This window comes from Arachis duranensis, chromosome 6, assembly GCF_000817695.3.
Source record: "Arachis duranensis cultivar V14167 chromosome 6, aradu.V14167.gnm2.J7QH, whole genome shotgun sequence".
NCBI lineage: Eukaryota > Viridiplantae > Streptophyta > Magnoliopsida > Fabales > Fabaceae > Arachis > Arachis duranensis.
This window is the reverse complement of record NC_029777.3, coordinates 78,623,506-78,638,996: the sequence shown is the minus strand read 5'-3', so window position 1 is coordinate 78,638,996 and position 15,491 is coordinate 78,623,506.

Here is a 15,491-nt window from a genome sequence, read left to right as displayed (position 1 = left end):
GTAGTATTTATATTATTTAAATTTGTATTATGTTTTATTACTTTTCAAGAGAAATTTGTATATAAATATTTTTAATTTAATAAAATATTTTATTTTATAGTAATTAATTGTAGTATATTTATATTATGTACAATAAAAATAATTTGAAATTTTAGAAAAATGATAGATTGTTATTTCTAAAAGAGTGAGTATAATTAAAAAAGACTTAAGATTTTAGTAGCAATAGTAATGACAACTAAAAGTGAATAACATTATAATTTTAGAATTATTTAGTGGCTATAGAAATTGCCGGTAAAATGGATTTTGGCAACAATAGTAATGACCACTAAAAGTAAATAACATTACAATCTTAGAATTACTTCTGGTGGCTATATAAGTTGTTAAGAAAATGACCGCTAAAAGTTATATACTTTTTGTAGCCATTAAAAAGGTCTTTACCGGAAAATTTTATAATTGCCACTAAAACCTTTTAACGATAAAGTATAAGATGGCTAATGTCTAATTGCCGGTAAATGTATTAGCGGCTATTTTTATTACCGCTAAAAGCAAATTAAATGGTTGCTAAAAGTGATTTTTCTTGTTGTGCTTGAACATCTCTATATAAATCGAATTAAATTGATTCAATTTATGCCACTACAAGAAAATGGAACATTTATAACAAAAACTTTATAACAAATTTAAAATTGTTACAATTTTTTTGTAACAAAAAAATTTGTGATTGTTACATAATAATAATGTTTTGTAACAATAATAAAATTTGTTACAAAACATTTGGATATTTTGTAACGACTTGACTTTTTTTTGTTACAAATTATATTGATTTTTGTAACGAACCGGTGTTTTTTTGTAAAATTTTATAATATTTTGTAACAAAAGATAAAGTTGTTGCAAAAGTTCAAAATATTTCGTAACAGAATATCCATTTGTTTCAAAAATTCCAATTATTTTGTAACAAAAAATTAATTTGTCACAAATTCAATATTATTTGTAACAAGTTATTTATATGATTTTTACTAATAATTAAGTCTTAAATGTTGACTAAAAATTAATTTTTTAAACCAAAAATTTTTTTGTTAAACATAAGTAAAAACAGTTAAAATTTAAAAATAAAAATATATGTAAAAAAGTAAAAACCTAATTCTAACCCTCACTTTCACTTTTCCTTCTATTGTTCGTCACCTTTGTCCACTATCACTGCCTCTACGGTTCCACTTCTCACACTTAATGTCACTATCTCATTGCAAAAGGCAAAATCATCGTTACTACTTCGCTAGGTCACCCTCTTTATCTTATTTAAAATAAATTTATAATAAATATTATTTTTTATTTCATTACTGCTCTAAAATTTAACATATTTTTACACTTAAACAAATTTTTAAAAAACTTCCTTAAGAATAAAATATAGAACTTTGGTTTCTTTTTCCTCTATTAGTCCTGAATCTACTATAACCCAAAACTCATCATTAAACCTGTAAGACCCTCGATTGTTAAAAAATAAAAAGTAATAATTATTTGTGATTTATTATATTTATTCATATTTTTATTTTAAAAAATTATTTATAAAAAATAATTAAATCAAAGTTATGAGATTTTAAATTTAAAATTAATTAAAACTCATATAATTTTCATAAATATTTAGATTTTTTTATTTAAAATTTAAAACTTAGTAATTTGATTATTCCTAATTTCATTAAAAATACCTACTCTATATCCTAGTTTTATTAAAATTCTCAAATAAAAATTTAATTTGCACACACTCTCCAAACTCTAACCCTAACCCTCACCTTTTTTCCCAGCTGCCCCATACACACACTCAGCCCCTTACCATACACACACACGGAAAAAAAAGGAAAGAAAAGAGAGAGGGGGAGCTCGAGAGGAGAAAAAAGAGAAGGAAGTAGAGGGGAAAAAGGGGAGACGGCGTCGGTAGGTGTCACTGCCACCGTCGCCGTCGGCAGAGTCATAACGTTAGGAGAGAGAGAGATGAGCTCACGAGGGAGAGAAGAAGTAGTGTCGCTGGCACCGAAGGGGTGCCTGGCTGCCCTCGTCATTGCCAGCTTCGTCGCTGTCGTCAACATCGAAGCTGTGCGAAGCCGTCATTGCTGTCATCACCATCGATGCTTATCCTCGTCATTTATGGGTGTCGCCTCTTCTGCTTCTGCTGTCACGCCGTCGTCTGCCCCTCTGGACATCGCTACTTTTGAATCACGCCCTGTCACTAGTTCTCTGCCTCCTCGTTGTCGCCTAACCTCTAATTAGGTAACTCAAGTGTGTCTTGTTCTTTGATTTTAATTGATTTAGTTTCTGTTTTAATTTGAATATTGATTTGGTTTCTGTTTTGATTTAAATATTGATTTGGCCCAACTTCTGATCTTTGATGGTTAATAGGGTTGGTTTTCCATAATTTGTATTCATATGATAAAATGATTGTTCATAAAATTGTCATTTTTTACTATTTAGGCCATGGCAAATCAGATTGACCAGATGGGGCTAGTAAAAATTTAAATGGATTAGTTCTGAACCAATTTAGAGATTATTCAAAACTAGAGAACTAGTCCATAATCAATATTGAAACAGGTTTCTGTAAAACTAATAGTCATCTTAAATAAAATACCATAACAAAATTACATTAGTGTTAAAAACTATACATGATTTCATGACCTGCTTACTGTAGCTTAAGTTCAGAATTCAAAACTCTCTGTATTGTCTCAGACTTACAAAGCAAATACCTACGAATTTTAAAGTAAAAAAAGAGACTAAAGTTAATTCTAAACCTTTTTTAGTTGTTTGCTATTACTAGATACATGTTTTCATGATGCTAATAATTATCCCAACTGCATAGTAATGAAAAATTACCTATACAAACTCGATTTCATAGCAGCATTTCATGTTGTTCTGAATTATGATAAAACTCATTGCTATTATTGTAAATTCCATTAAATTAGTAAATAGTTAGTCAATAAATTAGTTTTTAATAAAAAAATTAGAAATATGAATATTATATTAAATTAGGATAGTCTCATCAAAACGAGAATTTTGACACTAATTTTAAAAAATTCGGCCCAAGATTGGACCGAACGGGCCCAACCGATTGAACTTGACCCAAACCAGACCCAACGCCCAACTGGCCCAGCATTTAAATGAGCTAAAGCTCATTTTTCTCTCCAAGAATACAACAGAAGTAGCGCTAAACGCAGTGAGGAGAAGAGAAGGATACAAAACCCTAACGGTAAATTCAAATCATCGTAACTCTCTGATCCGAGCTCCGATTGCCCCACCGTTTGCGGCCACACGACCACCATGTCGAGCTCTATGTTTCTATTGGAACAATTTCATAGGTAACCCACTTATTCACTCTCAGCCTCTTCTTCCCCAATTTTCATTAAATTAAGTGGAGGTATTGAATTTCTTTACTCTTTGATGTTTTAGGATCCAATTAGATTGAGGAAAACGTTCACTCTTACTTATACGAAGCTTGAGTAAGGTGAGGATACCATAAATTTTATTTAATTTACTGAATTTATGCCTTGGGTATTAAATTGGGTGTATATGTGTTATAAATGTGTATTAGGTTGTGAATAAATAATTGGGGCTTGAAATTATGGATATTGGAACTTAGAGGAAGTTGAACACTAGTGTTTTATTGGAGTTATTGGGGCTGTGTTTATTTTAATAAGTTGCCTTGGTCACTACGAGAAAACCGGCCAAGGTATGGTTTAGGTTTCTTGCATTTAATATATAATGTTCTGTGAAAAGTTAGGCTAGATGGCCTTAGGATAAGTTGGAACGTATGGAAATGTATGATGCTTAGTGTCCTTAGCATTTTGGATGAGAATTGGTTATGTAATGGTAATTGTTGTTGTATGAGTAATAGTGTGGTAAATGTTGAGTTGAAGATAATATGATTATGTACATATTGATTAAATGCAAAGTGAAATTGTGAGTTGTGAAAGTGTGCCATGTTGTTGTATCTTGGATGACGAATTGGTGTAGGATCTTGTGGCTTGGTTATTATATGTGTTAGGGTTGATTTTTCAGGTGTGAATGGCTGATATGTGAATGGAACGAACAAGAAAATGGAGGTTTAATAAGTTTGTAAGAATTTAGTTTTGGGCCAAATTTTAGCGAGCTATAACTTGGCTTCTGGACCTACAATTTGTTTCCAACTTGTTTTAAACAAAAAAAGGGTTCATGAAGTTTATGCCGTTTGAAGAACGGATGAAAAACGATTTAAAATGATTAAGTTATGTGCGTCAGAAGTTTAGTTAAAAATTATGTAAATATGCAACTTTCTGCCTAATCAGGTTTTTGGGAAAACGCACACCCACGCGTACGCGTGGCATGGAATTTTTAACTGTGCGTATGCGAGTAGCCTTGCGCGTATGCGTAATGGAATAACATGCATATCCATGCGTACACATGACATGATGTACTCACCTACGCGTACGCATGGTAAGGGGATGCGTGCGTGAGTTGCTTTATTACACTCCCATGCATACGCATGAGTTACGCGTACGCGTGGCCCCTATTTCAGCAAACATGATTTTTCTGAGTTTTAAACCCTATTTCGAATTTCTAAACCTCTATTTTCATTCCTTTATCCATAAATAATAATATTAAACTTGATAATTAGATGAAGTTAGGGATTGGAGATAACTTGGAGGTAAAGCAAAGCTGAAAAAGTAATGTATTGAATATGAAATGCTATGAATGATTATGTATGATATTTGGCCTGAATAATCAAATGATCTGAGATATGAGGTTCCCTGGGTAAAGTACCGTGGCTTGCCACCACGTGTACCAGGTTGAAAACTCGATACTCTGTTGACCCTACGACGTAAGGGTGACTGAGCACTTATAAATTCTTGGAAATGGTACCCCCATTGAGCGATTTGATATATATATGAGACAAAGCTATGCATAGACTCTTGGGGATGCACGTCGAGGGACAGTTCAAAGGTTTAGCGAATCGGACTTGTCGGGTTAGCTTGATAACCAACAGATGAGACTTATCAGCCATAGGACAGGCATGCATCATGTGCATATTACTTGAATTATTTGTTTGTGCATTAACTGGGTGTGCCTAAGTGTATTTGCAATGTTAAATGTATATTTGTTACCTGCAGTACTTGTAACATTCTTGTGCTTGCTTTTATCTGCTTGTTTGTCTGTGATATGTTGTTGGAGATGGAGGTATGGAGGAAAGGCAGTGGGACTTAGATTCAAGATTGAGTTAAGATAGGCTTAGTTACTCTTAGAGAACCACCTTTTATGGTTTCTGTTTAATACTTTAAGTTTAATAATCTGAGTGTCGGTGTTCTAGGATTGCCTCTGGCATTCTCAAGACCTTATATCTTATATGTGTGGCACCTTTACCATACTGAGAACCTATGGTTCTCACCCCATACGTTGTTATTTTTCATATCCAGGTCAAGAGGCACCTCATTAGGCGTTTGGACTTCTGAAGCAAAGTGGTTATCGAGTAATTTTATTGTATAGTTATGTATATATAAGTACTTAGTTTTCTCTCCGTATGACTTGATCCTTTTGACCCTCTTGGAGGCTTATAGAGAGACAGAATTTTGTTTGTGTAAATTTAGGTTTTGGATATGTATATATATGTGTATATATTCTCTGGCCAGTTTTGACTTCGCGGGCTGAGCTAGGAGCTTGTTATTTTGTATCTTTGGCCATTTATTCTTACTTTTGTTATCTTATAACTGATAGCTTTAGTTTTCTTAGTACGCAAGTTAACTTGTTTTCTGAGCATTGCGTTTTTATTTTGCGATTTTTTTATTTCTCCTGTTCTTCAAGGATCCTAGTTTATTATATTCTTTTTGCTATTATATGTACACTTTTTATTTTAGATGTTGTAATACCACGTCACCTCTATTTTACGGCTTAAGCGTAAAGTTCTGTGTGGTAGAGTGTTACAATTATCTTTCTGACATTCAATTAACTGATATTTCACCAGTGTCTTATTGTGCGAATTCCTCATGCATGTTATGTTGGTGCATGTGTGTAATATTAATATGTACGTGGATGCATGCAAAAAAAAAAGAGTTTTGAAGCGGGGAGTTATTTTACCAAAATCCAATAATAATATGGAGTATATGTTTATATAGAATAAAGTTTTAAAGATATTGAAAACATATATGGTGATTTTATCAGTGTTAATATATACATGTATATATAGTGTTGAAAAGTTTAGTTAAAAGCACTATGACACTAAAAGGAGAGTAAAAATATTTTATCGGTGTTGATATATACATGAATATATAATATTAAAGTTTTATGGTCAGAATAAAATTGAGTATTCTAGGCACTGTTGCTCTGCAACTACCTTTGTCCATCATGCACTCTTAATGCTATACTAATATTTTCCTTATATATAGTAGTGTGCTCTTATTAGAATATCATATGTACTTATTTGAATATATATACACATTTGATAATTGAGAAGTATGGAAACATACTATTATGCATTGGTTGATTAAGAATTCTACTGCATGAATTGCTACATGGTGAGGTACATGTTTGCAGAACTTATATTAGTATTGTACTATTATGTTGACAGATGAGACTCGAGTGAAAAAATTTGACCTCAAACAAATGTAGAAGAGTCTAAATGGAACAATTAGGAACATTTTGAATGGTAACCCAGCTTATTTTTTTGTTGATTATTGTTTACAAAAAATGAACTACTGATCACTTTATATAAATTTTTGGTCAAGGAATTGGTGGCTATTAAATGATAGCTAAGTCTAATAATATATTTTGTTCCTATTGGTTACTCTTGGAAAAACTTTTAGAAATTGTCTTCAGAGAACCTATTGGAAGACACGTATTTTGTAAATTGTAATGATTTAAATATTTTCAGGTTGCAATATGCATTGAAGGACATGTATTTCGTGATCAATATAGGGCCACTAACAGTTATTAAAAGAGCTTGGAAATTAAAGCTAGTGTTCGGTATTAATTCTTACTTTGTTTTAGACAATTTTGCCATTGATTTGGTCGTGGATTTTAACAATATTTTTTATAGCGATGTATAATTACTTATAGTTTTAATACATATTTATAGATGATTGATATATTGTTAGTCTAATTTAATTGTATATGGATCTATTTATTACATTTTAGTTGTATCATGGTTGAAAAATGACAAATACCTTGTTACTTGATTTGATAAATTTAGTTGTGTATTGAATGAGGAATAAGTGATGAATTGGTTATTTTTTATGAAACCGTAGACCGTGAAAATATCAAAGTTTTAGGGGAGATTTTGTTAAAATTTTTCTAAAAATTTTAAATAAAAGAATGAAAAAAATTGTAATTAGTGTTATATCTTTTTTCTAATGTTTGTTTTGGTTTTTTCCATTTATAAGAGTGCTAAAATGGTAACAACATGCTACCTAAAGGACTCAAGAATATTTTGATTTATAGAGATACTAATTTATATTAGATTTTCAACTTTTGGTTGACTTTGTGGAAGAAATATAACTTGTGGAACTAATCAATGGAGATACTAATATTATTTTGTTTTAAATAATCTTAGTTAAATGAAACATGATTGAATTATCTATGTTATTACATACTATTTAAATGTTGACTTGCTCAGTAAATTAGTCAATATATCAATTAATTAAAAAAATAATTTGATAAATTATGTATGTAATTTCTATTAAAAAATGTTACAAAATAAATGTGGTGTTTTTGCAACTATAGAAAAAAATGATACAAAATCAAATTATATTTGTAACAAAATTTTATGATAGGAAAAAATATATTATTACGAAAAATATTTTAAAGGTAAAAAGTTGTTATCACTTTTATAGCAAATTTTTGTTTTTGTATTAAAAAATTTATTACAAAATATTACTTTGTATTGTAATAGTTTCATTTTTTGTTACAAAAATTTTTTATAAGAGGACATATTGCAACAACCCTTTTTTTGTTATAAATTCTTTTATTTTAAAATTTAGATTTTTTTAAATAATTTTTTTATTACAAATATTACTTTTTCTTATAGTGTGTTATTTACATGCAAATCGAAACGAGTTGATTCGATTTACTATTTTTGCAGGATAACTATAGTAAATCGAATTAGCCTGATTTAATATACTATTTGTACAGATTATTGACGTTACCTTCTTTTAAGTTAATTATTAACTTTAAAACATAAATATCAATAAGAAAATACTCTCATTTATATTCAAATAAAATATAAAAAATAAAACAAAGAAGAATAAAAATTCAAACTATGTATTTTAGTTCAAACTCCATAAAATCGACATTTTTACAGACTTATAAATTTAAAAAGAAACAATAAACGATTTCTAAAAATTTGTTAAAATTTATCCTTTAACTCTTTAACATGTAAAGAATTATTACCGGGACTTTTAATATTGAAAAAAATTATTATAAAATATAGCCATCCAAAATAGTATATGAGTTAAAATTTAAAATTTTTCATAATAAAAAAATAGTGCATAATTGACCATTAACAATTGAATAAATTACCATTTGTACCCATCAAAGATGCAGATGCTGACAAATGTACCCATATAAAAATAAAACGACAATTATAAATACGGAAAATGGCTTCCGTGTGCTAAGAGTACCCGAACGTTGGTTACACAATTGGTCCGCATTAGGGTATTCTTGACACACGAAAGCTATCTTCCATGAGTGTAATTGTCGTTTTATTCTTATATGGATACATTTGTCAACGTTTGTATGATACAAATGGTAATTCATTCATTAACAATTTAACAAAAAATACAAGAATTAGACAAGAATTTATGTCATATGTCTCTTTTCTATTTATTTTAACAATATCTTCCTTGCACAATTGCTACACTTTTGTATTTATTTATTTTAATTACTTTAGTTAATATAACAAATAGTAATATTTTTTAAGAAATAAGAGACATTAAAAGAAAAAACCTATCAAATTTTTGTTTTTTTAATTCTAAGATCAATAATAACGTTCAGAATGCTATTGAATAATTTTATACAACCTACTTAACAACAAGATTATATAGAAAATGAGATTACTTTAAAATTCTTTTCAAATATAATTATTAATATAATGAATTAATTTTGACTTTTAAAAAATTTTAAGTTTTAACTCCTATGTCACTTTAGAAAGCTATATTTTATAATAACTTTTCAATATAAAAAATATCGATAATAATTCTTTACATGATAAAGAGTTAGAGGATAATTTTTAATGAATTTTTAGAAATTATTCATTCTTTTGTTTTAAATTCACAAGTTGGTAAAAATATAAATTTGCTGGAATTTAAATTAAAATACAAAATTTGAATTTTTATTCGTATTCGTTTTGATTCTTTTAATATTATATTTGAATTTAAATGGGAGGATATTTTTTTATTGACATTTGTGTTTTAAAGTTAATATTCATTTAAAAGAAAAAAATGTTAATAATATATATCAGTAATAAATTGAATTAGACTGATTCGATTTACTACTTGTGCAGTATATACATGGTAAATAAAATTAATTTTGTTCAATTTATATGTAAATAGCATAAATCAAATCAATATATATAAAGATATTAGGACAAAGCATGTAACTAATTCTAAATTAAGACATATGTGCAATTTGAACTGAAATCATTTTATTTGTATGATTTACCTTGATTTTACTTTTTTTTTATTGTGGAAAATTACTTTTTTTTGTGTCTATTATAACTATAAAAAAAATGAAGACCAAGGAATTATAATATCATTATTAGGGTAAATGTGGGAAGAGGAGTTAATTTAACTAACGATTAACAAATATGTACGTTAAGAATACATAATAAGACTATTATTAATAGAAGTTAAGATTTAAAATATTTTTATTTAATAAATAAATTACAAATTTAAGGGTGTGTTTGGTTTATATTTTATTTTTTATTTTTATTTTTAGTATTTTCTGTTTTTTTAATTTTGTAAAGAAAAAAGTGAAAATAATAAAATCTTATTTTCTATTTTTATCTCCTATTTTCATTTTTTCCTTTACAAAATCCAGAAAATAGAAAACACTGAAAATGAAAATAAAAAATCAAAACGAGAATCAAACGCACCTTAAACTTTGTGTTTGCAATAAAAATTTAAAAATTTTCTCAATTTATAATCCTAACATTTGTTCTTAGGTTGTGTTTGTTTGCAGAGATTGAGAAATTTGGACTCAGTATCATATATGATAGCCAGAGACAAAAATTAGTTCAGTTCCAGAAAAATTTTAGTCCCTTTAATATCTCTAGAAAATGGGGACACACAGGGCCAAAATTTATGAGAACGAAAAATGAAACTTCAATAATTTTTTTTCGAAAATATCTTTGTTTATTTTTAAATTCTAATTCTACTCCTCTTTGAAAACAAATTAGGGCTTTACTTTGTAACATCCTAGCACACAAAGCTTTACACTTAAGTCGTAAATCAGAGGTGGTGATGTACTACAACTTTTAAAAGTAAAAACACGTACATAGATATATTTAAAAGGATGTTTATCTAGGAGCCTTGAAGAAAAGTTGAGCAAAACAAAACTCGAAAGTCGCATCACACTCGAACGGTTAAGCGTAGAAGAGATAGATAATAGTGTATGGAAAGGATAATATACATACGAATATACAATTCCAAAAAAGCACATATAGCAAGCTCCCGACTGAACCTATCTGCAAAGCAAAGACCGGCTAGAATATATATATACACACAACCCAAAGTTATACCAAAAGAAAAAATATAATTCCTGATTCTTCGAGTCAATCTCTAGGAGGGACAAAATACAAGTTTATACAAAGTGGAGAATATATATATATATATAAATAAAATAAGCTAAGTATTCGCTTCCGAGAGCAATCCAGCATGCTTTGCGAGGTGCGTCACGTCTTGTATCTGAAAAGCAGAGATTTCGGAAAGGGTGAGAACCCTTCCAGTTCCTTACAGGGCAAAAGTTCCAAAGAGACGATGTAAAAGCTACACAAATCAACTAGGAAATCCTAAACTCCAACAGATTAGACTCAGGGTTATACTAATCCAAGATAGGATGAAATATGCTAGGCCCTTCACTAACCAACACTCAATAATCTCCAATTTTCTCTCTGGCCTTTTTCTCTTTTCATCAATCTCAATCTCTCTCAGCCAGTCTCTTTTCAACAATCTCAATTTCTCTCATCCTGTCTCTTTTCAATTCTCTTAATTTTCACTCATCCTGTCTCTTTTCAATAATCTCAATACTACATAATTTCGGTATTAAGTTCAGTAAGTGCAAACACAAGTAATAATAAGCAAACATAAACAAAAGCAATTACAGCATATATAATCAGATAGCAGTTAGAAATTATACACATAGGCAATCCACGTACAATATGCACACTCAAAAAATTTCATATAAATGCATATAATGCATGCCTGTCCTATTGGCCATGAGCTCACGAGTCGGTTACTTTGCCAGAACCCGAGAAATCTGGTAGCTAACCTAGATATTGTCCCTCTGTTATTTTCTCGCATATATTTATACTATATGTGTCTCGCAGAGTGAGTGCCATGTACACCTCGCAGACAGAGATAATCACAAAACAAGCGGGATATCACCACCGTCCTTATTTTGGCATAGATCGTATCATCGCAAGTGGGATGTGATCATAGTCTTTGCCACATCCTTGCCAAGAGTAAACTGCAAAATCAAAATTACAAGCAGGACTTAACCCACGACCTTGCCTCGCAAGTGGGACGAACCTCTGTCCTTGCCTATCCAACCATTTAGGCCACAATCAATCTCATTATTGCTTTCTAGTTTTATTGAAGTAAAAATGATCATAAAAATAATTATAAGAAATTATTTTTTAAAAATAAAAGTAATCATAAAAAGTTATAAGAGAGAGAATCATTTTAGTGTTGGATTTAATTTTCTTGTCATGAGTCAGAATTTTACTTATATGTCAAACTTATGCCACCTTTAGTCACCAAAACTAATATCACATTGGAAAAAATTTGGAGAGTTAAAGTGTCTAGCACATCTTGAAATGGAGGGTCAATAGAGTATCGAGTCTCAACTTGGAGCAAGTGGAGGCAAGTCACTGTATCTACCCAGAAAAACTCGTGTTTCAGATAATATAATGCATATGCCGTGTAGATCTTTCAGTCACAATTCATCAATATCATCATTACCTTGATTCATATCTCATCCAACTTTATCCATGCATTGTTAATTTAATTATTCACTTTACAATTCTTCCTTAGTATCAAACTAACTCCCTCAATAAGTTTTCTCTTTTTTTGAAACCTAACACTAGCTATTGGACTTTAAATAGGGGTTACAGAGGTTTGGAAAGTTAGAGGAATGGTTGAAGATTCAAAAGTACCATTTTGGCAAAACAGGGTGATCATGTGTACGCATACTGACGATTGGATTTTTGACGGTTTAGAATTTCTCAAATAAAATCTCGTCGAAGTATAGTTTCTAAACCAAGCAATAATCCTTTCATACAAAAAGTTGTTTGTCACTAAAACAAACCCCTAAATTTATAAACCGAAGTATTGAACCTCGGGTCGTTTTCCCTAGGAATTACAATAAAGTGTCTTGTTATTGGTTGTGAGTTATATTTGGGGTTTTTAAGATTTTTGACAAGAAATATAAATGGCAAAGAAAATAAACTAACAACTAGCAAAGCTCTTGGCAAGATATGAGAACTAGAAGTCCTATCCTAATTATCCTCCTCAATTGTGATGGCAAATTGTCCACTGCTCCCACTTAGTCAACCTCTAACCATGGAGGAAAGTCAAGTGGATGAATCAATTTGATTCCTCAAATCCTAATCAACTCCTAAAGGAAAGACTAGCTTTAGAGGCATTCAAATCAATTAGCAACTTCTAATTATCAATCAACAAAGGAATTAGATAACTCAAGAGTCACTAATTACTCTACCTAGGCCAAGAGGAACAAAACCTACACTAAAACCCAACCAAGCATTTCATCAAACACTCACTACAAGAAAAACACCCATTCAGGTACACTTGAAAAGTGTAGCCAAAAGTGAAAAAAAATGATGCCTTAGGCTACGGCTACACTTTTTGGGCTATGGCTATGCTTTTTGGGGTGATTCCTATTCGGCCGTTGCCTATTCTCAAAGGCTACGCTTTTCTGCACCAAGGGCGACGCTTTTGGCGTTTAGGAATAGGCTACGCTTTTCAAATGATGCTGTCCAGGACCAAAGGCTACGCTTTTTAGCTTTCATTTTTCCAGAATAGGCTACGCTTTTCAACGCTACTGCATCACTTGTAAAGCGTAACCACATTGTATACCATAGCTACTTTTTATAAGCGTAGCCTTAGGTCCCTCCATCATTTGGACCTCTGTAGCTCAAGTTATGGTCGTTTAAGTGCGAAGAGGTCGGCTTGACAGCTTTCCGGTTCTTTCATTTCTTCATGAGTTCTCCAACTTTTCATGCTTCTTTCTTCATTCCCTTGATCCAATCTTTGCCTCCTAAACCTTAAATCACTTAACAAACATATCAAGGCATCTAATGGAATCAAGGTGAATTAAATTTATTCATTTTGAGACCTAAAAAAGCATGTTTTCACTCTTAAGCACAATTAAAGGAGAAGTTATAAAACCATGCTATTTCATTGAATAAATGTGGGTAAAAGGTTATAAAATCCCCTAAAATCAATACAAGATAAACCGTCAAATTGGGGTTTGTCACATACCACTCGCGTACGCAAGAATTTGAAAATTTACAGTGTCGCGTACGTGAGATCATGTCTGTGTACACGAGCTCATGAGGTAGGGAGCAATCCCCGCATTGCGTGAAATTACCGTGTACGCAAGATTGTGGATTTTACATTGCTGCGTACATGAGACTATATCCGTGTACGCGAGGTATCTGGGCAAATTCCAATACTCACATTGCATGACATTGTCGCGTACGCAAGTATGGTAGTTTTGCCAAAAAACTGTTAACTTCAGAAAAATCAGTTTTTCACATCAAATTTCAAACGTGTATAACTTTTTTGTTAAAAATCATTTTCGGTCCATTCTTCAAACATTGTAAACTCCACGGATCTAATTTTTATTCAAGATAAGTTTCACAAGATTTGGGAGTTAGGAAATCAAGTTATGACCTACCAATGTTAGTTAAAAATAGGTTTTTACCAAAAGTTCCAAATCCTCTAGTTTTCTAAAATTCTCAATAGAAATTAAACCAAACCATTCACAACCAAATCCAATCCCAAGCATTTATATACATCACCAAATACTAGTCTCCTACTTATCAATCACCCAAACACCTAAGTTATTAAATTTTGATTATATCAACTCATCAACATACTCATCATACATCACATATATACACATTTAGTCTACCAAATCCAAAAATTCAGAGAATTCAAACCTAACTTATGGCAACTAACCTAAGTTTCATGCAACATTAAATATTAACTACAAGAAACCGAAACCATACCTTGGTCGATTTCTCCCCAAGCTCAAAACACCTCAAAACCCTCATTTTCACAAGCTTTCAAGCCAACTCAACAAGTTTTCAGCCACCAGAGTTCTAATTCAAGCACTCCACTTCACCAATTTGACTTCAATTCACAACTACCAATTTCAATACAAAAACTTCATAAAATTGAAGAATTCAAAGAGGATAAGATTTTTTCACCTTTATCTACTGAGCACTTGGATGAAACCTAGCTATATCTCGCACTAGAGTATCCCTAAACTATCAAAAGCACAAAATTTCTCAATACCTATGAACCAAAATCACAAAAATGAAAGGAGTCAAGAACTAGGTGTGAAATTCGAATTTCTTACCACTTTGTTTAGATGGATATGAAGAGCTCGGTGAAGCAATCACGTGATCGCAAACGTTGTGGCAATCGGAGCTCCATAGAAAAAGTTATGAGAGATTGAAATTTGAAGTGGATAAGGCTTTATGTCCTCGATTTTCCTCTTCCTCTTCAGCATGTTTCTCTATGAATGAAGGAGAGAGTGGCTGAGCTAGGGTTTTATATGTTGGGCTTGGGTCCAAGTTGGGCTCCGTCTAACCGGTTTATCCCGTTGGCCCAAATTTGGGCCAAAATTTTAAAAATTAGTGTTTTAATTCGTATTTTAATTATTTTTACTTCTTCAAATTATAAAATTTAATTTTCTAATTTCTTTGACTCATAATTATTTTTACTTCATTCTATTTTATCTTGTCTTATTTCTTTTTTTGGTGTTTCATAATTATTTTCCACAATAACTACCACTAGAGTTTGTTTGTATGTGCAGTACTTGTGATTACTCAAGAATTCAGGAAATCTCTGCAAGCTCCATAATCAAAACTATTGCTTTTATCACGGTTGTATATGTGCTCATGGAGAGAGTTTGGTGTGCCATACCGAATTCGTATTCCACTGCGTACATGGCTTGGTTTACATAGATGGTATCACACTAAGTTTGGTGTTGCCACATTCACCATACAAATACAGTAACAA